Below are 7553 nucleotides of genomic sequence, written 5' to 3' on the forward strand. Positions count from 1 at the left end.
TTCCAAAAGGAGAAAATTTCAAAATATTTTACAGACCTTAATCTATGTTCACGATTCCCACTTGCATATGGTATTATCGTGTACACGTTGGTATATTATGATAAATTTTGTCTAGAGAACAAGTTTACTATTTACTCACTAAATTTATTTTGTCACACTGACCATATGTCTTCTGAGAGAAGAATTCTACCGTTATGATTCCACATGGTGTAGACTTTCTACAGCCAAGGGGTTCTTTTTGTAGTAACAGATGTAGTTAAGGAAGCTCAGAGACTTGATAAAGGGCATATGTGTCCTTATAGATTAATAATTCTATCAGTAATTTTCTGAAAATTGTATTTACATTTTTCTTCTCTTTCTGACTTAACAATGTGCCCCAATGTAACAATCCACAAAAAATAAGAGAACAAATAAATCATATGGCACTGGGGGGGGAACCTCTGCAATTTTGTGTCAGTTTTTTTCTGAGTCAAATCCATGCCCAATGTAAATTTTTAGAAACAAATGTTTTCCTTATGTAAAGCTGAAAAACACTGGAAAACTAATCTTTAAGAATGTTAAGTAATGGGCGCCTGGGTGGCTCAGTCGTTAAGCGTCTGCCCTCGGCTCAGGTCATGATCCCAGGGTCCTGGGATCGAGTCCCGCATCGGGCTCCCTGCTCTGCGGGAAGCCTGCTTCTCCCTCTCCCACTCCCCCTGCTTGTGTTCCTGCTCTTGCTATGTCTCTCTCTGTCAAAAAAATAAATAAAATCTAAAAAAAAAAAAAAAAAGAATGTTAAGTAATTAAAAAAAGAATGTTGAGTAATTTTATTAAAAAAAACTCATTGAATTTCTGAATGCTTTTATGAACTTGATAACATTAATATTAGTAATAATATTTAACATCAGTGTGCATATTTTAGAAAATTCTATTATCTCGCTGTTTTTGCATCTTATAGAAAACAAGTAGCTACTCTTCTACTGAATTTAATAATTTTATAAACTAATTTAATGAAAATAATATTTGCTTTGGCTGTCTTTGATTTTTTGGATATTAATGACAATCTAATAAGAAGTGTGTGAATATAATACATATTGAATATAATTTTATAATCTCAGAATGTGTACCTTGGGATGTGTACCAAATGTGTACCAAAAACTTCTATTAATTAAAAAATGAAATTGTCAAGATTCAAGTTTATTGATTTTTGTTTTGACAGTAAATAGATTTTTAAATTACTCATAATATAGCTTTTGATTTTCTTTATAGTGGTATGGAAATGTGTATATAAAAACCAAATAAAGATAAATAAAGTGAGAGCATCAATATGATTCCTGTTTTGATAGTCGGCAGAGCATAAATAATTTTTGATTGAGATTTTGTTAAAAAAAAGCTCATCCATTTTGTAATTCATTTGTACTTTTACAATTAATCATAATTAAAGATTCTTGTACAGATTCATTATAAAAAGTTAAAAAGCAAAATTTTATTTACAATATAAAAACAATCACCTGGGGCTTATGTAATATATTCACATTACTGTATTAAATGACTGTCATAAATTCATGATAAAAATATCAGATACATGAATATAGCTTATAGCAGAATTCATGCTAATAGACAGAACTTCTGGAGGTAAATAATTCAAATGTGACTTTTGATACAATGTAATATAATTTTTCTTAATTTCAGATTTTTACCTTAAAGAAATTGGATTAGAGAAATTAATGGCCCCATTTCTAATCAGTCTCAGTTTTTTTTTTTTTTTTTTAAGTCTTTCCATCATTCTATGTTCTTTTCTTCTGGTCAACTGAGTTGGATATAACTATATTCCATTTTTCTAGTAAAGGGACATCTCTCTTCTAACATACCAATATTGGAAATTAAGTACTAATAAATAAGAATCTACTCAAACTAGTAAAAGTAGTTTATAGAGGTTCTTTCTCAAATTCCTCCTGAACAAGGTGGATATAAAACATGTGCACATGCCAATAGACACAGTGAACATGCAAAAAAATTCCCAATAAATGGAATAATTTTTACATTAAGGAGAACCTGAGAAGAATGCAGTACTTTCCCCAAAGCAGTTAGCCCCCAAATTAGAAAGGGTGATAGATGATTGGCTAATACAAGACTCACAGATGGGAATTAGAGATTCATGAAATATTTTCAAAGCTTGCCCCTCTTAGAATAACATAATCCATGAAAATATAGGAAGAAAACAATTAAAAAGTCATGATTTTCATATAAAAGTCCCAGGGCACTGTTTATTGAAATCATACTGGCAAGTTTGATAGTGTTTGTGTATGTGGGTGTGAGTATATTTTCTGTGCACGTTTGTGTCTGTGGATAGGTTTATTATTAGAAGACTAAAACTTCTGTCAAAACACTTATTAATTTCATTAACAACTAAAGAGCCCATTTGAAGTATAAAGTTTTATAATTTGAGTTAATAACTTCTTCTATTGACAAAGCAACTCTACAATAGCTGGTTATTTCCCTCTCACGGAAACTCAGAAAGAGCCATTGTTCAATGGGTTTATGGCCTTTGAGCATAGATAATTGATCATAAATCTTTAGGCAGTCCAGCTGGTTTTCCATATGACGGCAGAGAAGCACCATATGGTCTCTAGCACTCACAGGGATCCCCTGCACTCGCAGGTTAGAGATTAAAAATCTGTCACAGGATTAAGAAGCAAGCTGCCCTCAAATTAGTGTAAAATAAGTGATATTCTCAGATAAAGTGAAGAGGAACACTTTCTCCAAAAAGCTGATGGCTATTCCTGCAGTTTTCACAATCTTTTTGATAATATCCGTGTAATTTAGGTCTTGAAACCTCAAAGAGAATGAATTATAAGGTCCCTATGCCCTAGAGAAAAGCACTGTGTTGAAGCTTGGCTTGGTCCTAACAGGACCAGGGATATTATTTGGGACTTACTAGCTCCCTTCTCTGCTTTCTTCCGCATACTGTCATCATTTTCTTAGATTTTTGTCCAGATGGCTGAAAATAGTAGCTTCCCAGATAGTTCCCTCCTATCTCATACTTCAAAGTTTCTCTACTACAAGGAGACCTATTCTCTTTACTTAGCTTTGGCACAAATAATCCTATGGCAACAGATTATGTGTCCATCATTACACCTGTAGCAAAAAACCAAACAAACCAAACAAAACAACTCCTCCTATATAGTGATGGCTAAAATGGAGGATAGTTTAGTTCTCTACAATACATGAGTTTGTGTTCCTGAGGGCAAATTACTTACTAGAAAGATGATGATGATGATGATGATCCATTTATCTAATCACTTATTTATGTTAGCTGGGATTTAGGGCTATGCCAGCAAATAGAATAAGAAAATGATTATATTTAATAGGTAGTATAAACATTACCATCTATATAGCAGGGCAACAGGGGCCATGACCTGGGAGGAGTCTTTATTTTTTTTCTTCCAGTTTTTATTTAAATTCCAGTTAGTTAACATATGGTGTAATATTAGTTTCAGAAGTAGAATTTAGTGATTCATCACTTATAAATCACACCCAGTGCTCATCACAACAAATGCCCTCCATAATACCCATCACTGGGAGGAGGCTTTAGAGCCAAAGAGTCATGACTAACCAGAGCCCACAGATTCCTTTTCTGGGCCATGTTCTAGGTTTTCAGGACCTTAAAGGCCTGGCCCAAATGATCCAGAGCCATATTTCCAGTTTCTACATAGGTCTCTACTTTGAGTCTGTTCTGCTTAGGGGAGGATTCTGTTGTGCACATGCTATTAGGTCTAAGGAATAGCCAATGGGAGGCTTTTTATTTATTTTTTTTATAAATTCTTTTTTTTTAAGATTTTATTTATTTATTTGACAGAGAGAGAGAGAGCAAAGTAGGCAGAGAGGCGGGCAGAGAGGCAGGCAGAGGGAGAGGGAGAAGCAGGCTCCACACTGAGCAGGGAGCATGATGCGGGACTCAATCCCAGGACCCTGAGATCATGACCTGAGCCAAAGGCAGATGCTTAACTGACTGAGCCACCCAGACCCCCAAGGGGAGGCTTTTTAGAGAGGCTGTTTGGATGGAGCCTGAAAGTAAGAGCTGAAGTGTTCACACTTGTGAGCATGAGCTTCCTCCAGAAATAAGAAGAGGTCAGTGATTAGAAGACAATGGGAGAATGAAAGGGTGGAAATTGGAGAGGGAGATGAACCATGAGAGACTATGGACTCTGAGAAACAAACTGAGGGTTCTAGAGGGGAGGGGGGTGGGGGATAGGTTAGCCTGGTGATGGGTATTAAAGAGGGCACGTATTGAATGGAGCACTGGGTGTTATACGCAAACAATGAATCATGGAACACTATATCAAAAACTAATGATGTAATTTATGTTGATTAATATAACATAATAAAGAAAAAAAGAAGAAAAAAAATTTAAAAAGAAAAAAACATGGAACACCTCACAACTTTATGTGTCATTCTTGCACAGGAGCTGTGCTAACATTCTATCATTCCAATATCAGTATATGTGCTGTTGAAGTATGTTTAATATTTTTAATCATAAATACCGGATTTTTTTCTTGATCTCTGATAAAATTGGTTTCATTATTTTGACTCATTCTTCTTACCTATTTCTTTTAAAATAAATCTGGATTTTGATATCCAAAAAAAAAAAAAAAAGAAGAAGACAATGGGAGAATCCATAGTCTCTCATGGTTCGTCTCCTCCTCTGATTTCCCCCCTTCATTTTTCCCTTCCTACTATCTTCTTTTTTTTAACATATAATGTGTTATTAGTTTCAGAGGTACAGGTCTGTGATTCAAGAGAATCATGAAACACTACATCAAATACTAATGATGTAATGTATGGTGATTAATATAACATCATAAAAAAAAAAAAAACAATGGGAGAAGACTGGGCTGAAGACATGGGGCTGGGGTCTTGCTCCTCTCTGGCCAACACATTCAAACACAGACATCTGAGGCGTATAGGCACTTTAAATTCATCCTGGTCTTTCAGGTTCTTGTGAAGGCATATTTTTCATGATAAAATATTGAACTAATTTTGATAGTTTGTTATTTGGTTTAAAATCTTTAATAATTCATATATGAACATCCATTTTTATTCAAAGTTTAGGGCTTGAATGGAACCTATCCTTAATATGGATAAATTGCTAATATATATTCTTGTCTTCTACATTTTGTCAAAGTGATTACTTACTTGATAAGCTGATTAATATATTTAAGTAATCTATAATTCAGATGACTATAGCTATAACTTCTCAAAATACAGGAGTCTCAAATGGAAAATTCGTAATTTGTATCATAAGTTTATAATATTCAATAAAGTGCTAGCCTTTGAGAGAATGTTTTTTTAGATTTTTTTTTTAAGATTTTATTTATTTATTTGACAGAGACAGAGATAGTGAGAGCAGGAACACAAGCAGTGGGAGTGGGAGAGGGAGAAGCAGGCTTCCCCTCAAGGAGGGATCCCGATGTGGGACTCGATCCCAGGACCCTGGGATCATGACCTGAGCCAAAGGCAGATGCTTAACGACTGAGCCACCTAGGCGCCCTGTTTTTTTAGATTTCAATAAAACTTTTAGCAAGCAGAGATCAGAGGGTAATCTTTACTAATAGTTTTGTGGTAATTTATGTTCCTTATTTGTAAAATGAAGAAAGATCTATCGATGATATATCTGTCTGTCTATCTTAAGTTTGTTGTGGGGACTTTTAAAACATCTGGCACATTGTAAACAGTTTGTGAATACTAGTTCTTGTTTTAATGAGCATCTAATTTTTCCATGTGTCAAGATTATATCATTAATTGAATAAATATTAAGTACATCCTAGATAGTGCTAAGATAATAACCAATTGTACATTTCAAATTATAAATTAGTAAGACAAGAGTATAATATATGAAGGTATATATTACACTATTATGTAGGTTAAAATTTAAGAATGTTATGTGAAGGAAAAAAAAGAGGATTACAATAAAAGGATTTGATATTGATTAAAAGGCAACACTATCTGTTTGATACTTCTGAAATGGACCTCTACATAAACCAGTTTGACTTAATTCATTATAAAGTAAGTATTAAATGAAAAAGCTGCTTTTCTGATTTACATATACCACTCACTCTAACTTATCTTTTAATTTTCATGTTATTTTAAAATTTGGTGAATATAATTGTAGAGTTTTAAAGTTCATAAAGAAAGGAGACACACCTAGCAAAGAAAATCTTACTTTCTATTGACTATGACTTCTAATTCACAAAAATATAATAATAAAATGATTGTAAAATTAATTGTTAGCTTTCTTAGGCCAGAATATGGTTAGATTTGTTTTTTTATGCTAAAAGCAAGGAAAGAAGCACAACAAAAAAAGTAGCCCATCTGGACAATATTTTTAAAATTTCTAAACTTTATTTTTTCTAAGATTATAGAATTATTGAGTTACTTGCAGAATCATTTTTTTTATTTAAATTAAATTAGCCAACATAGAGTACATCATTTGTTTTTGATGTAGTGTTCAACAATTCATCAGTTGCATATAATACCCAGTGCTTATCACATCATGTGCCCTCCTTAATGCCCATCACTAAGTTACCCCAACCCCCCACCCACCTCCCCTTCTATAACCCTCAGTTTGTTCCCCAGAGTTAAACCCTCATGGTTTGTCTCCCTCTCTGATTTCTTCCCATTCAATTTTCCTTCAGCAACTTCTTGCAAGATACGTCTCTAAAGGCAAGGGAAACAAAAGCAAAAATGAACTATTGGGACCTCATCAAGATAAAAAGTCTGCACAGCAAAGGAAATAGTCAACAAAACTAAAATACAGAATTGATTTTAAGTGAAATTTGTCACATAATTTAATATTCTATGAATTTAAATGGTAAGAAATTTTCATGTAATATTAATATCAAAAAATTAAGCTGATGGTTACCAGAGGGAGGGGAGTGGGGGTATGGGTTAAATAAGTGATGGGAATTAAGGAGTGTACTTGTGATGAGCACTGGGTGATGTCTGGAAATGTTGAGTCACTAAATTGTACACCTGAAACTAATATAATAGTGTATATTAACTAACTGGAATTTAAATAAAAACTTAAAAAATGAATTCTATCGTAATAAGATACTGAATCAATGTTGGGAATAATTTTTTAAGTGAACATTTAAAACCTTTAAGAAAATAATACCTTGTTGTTATAAGTCACCAAAGTATAAAATGTTGCTAGAAATCTACATAAATGGAGGCAGAGAGGACTTGGAAATACAATCCTGGCACTGAAGCCAGAGAATTGAGACTTCAAGAATGTAAGTTCAATAAGCATTCTCCATTCTTTGGACTTGGACCCAAAACAGAGAAGGAGCAGGTTACAGCTTCCTGCTTTATATAGAGGAAATGCTTAGCTATACACAGAGAGTGTATAGCCATAGAGTGTCCTCACCGAGGAACTGATAAAGTGGTGAAGGGTGAAGAGGGACATGAAGATGATGAAGCTGAATGAACCCTTCAAATTATAAACTATTTAGTGAGGCAAATATGTAATTATACCTCATCTCTGGGCAGCTCCAGACAGTCCTGAATCATGCACT

At 33.7% G+C, this 7553-nt stretch overlaps 1 pseudogene; it reads right to left on the bottom strand.

Annotated features, from left to right (window-relative positions):
- Positions 1 to 4399: 4399 nt before the first annotated feature.
- On the bottom strand, positions 4400 to 4498 carry LOC118022568 (annotated as a pseudogene).
- Positions 4499 to 7553: the final 3055 nt, after the last annotated feature.

This window comes from Mirounga leonina, unplaced genomic scaffold, assembly GCF_011800145.1.
Source record: "Mirounga leonina isolate KUSES-001 unplaced genomic scaffold, KU_Mleo_1.0 Mir_176, whole genome shotgun sequence".
Classification (NCBI taxonomy): domain Eukaryota; kingdom Metazoa; phylum Chordata; class Mammalia; order Carnivora; family Phocidae; genus Mirounga; species Mirounga leonina.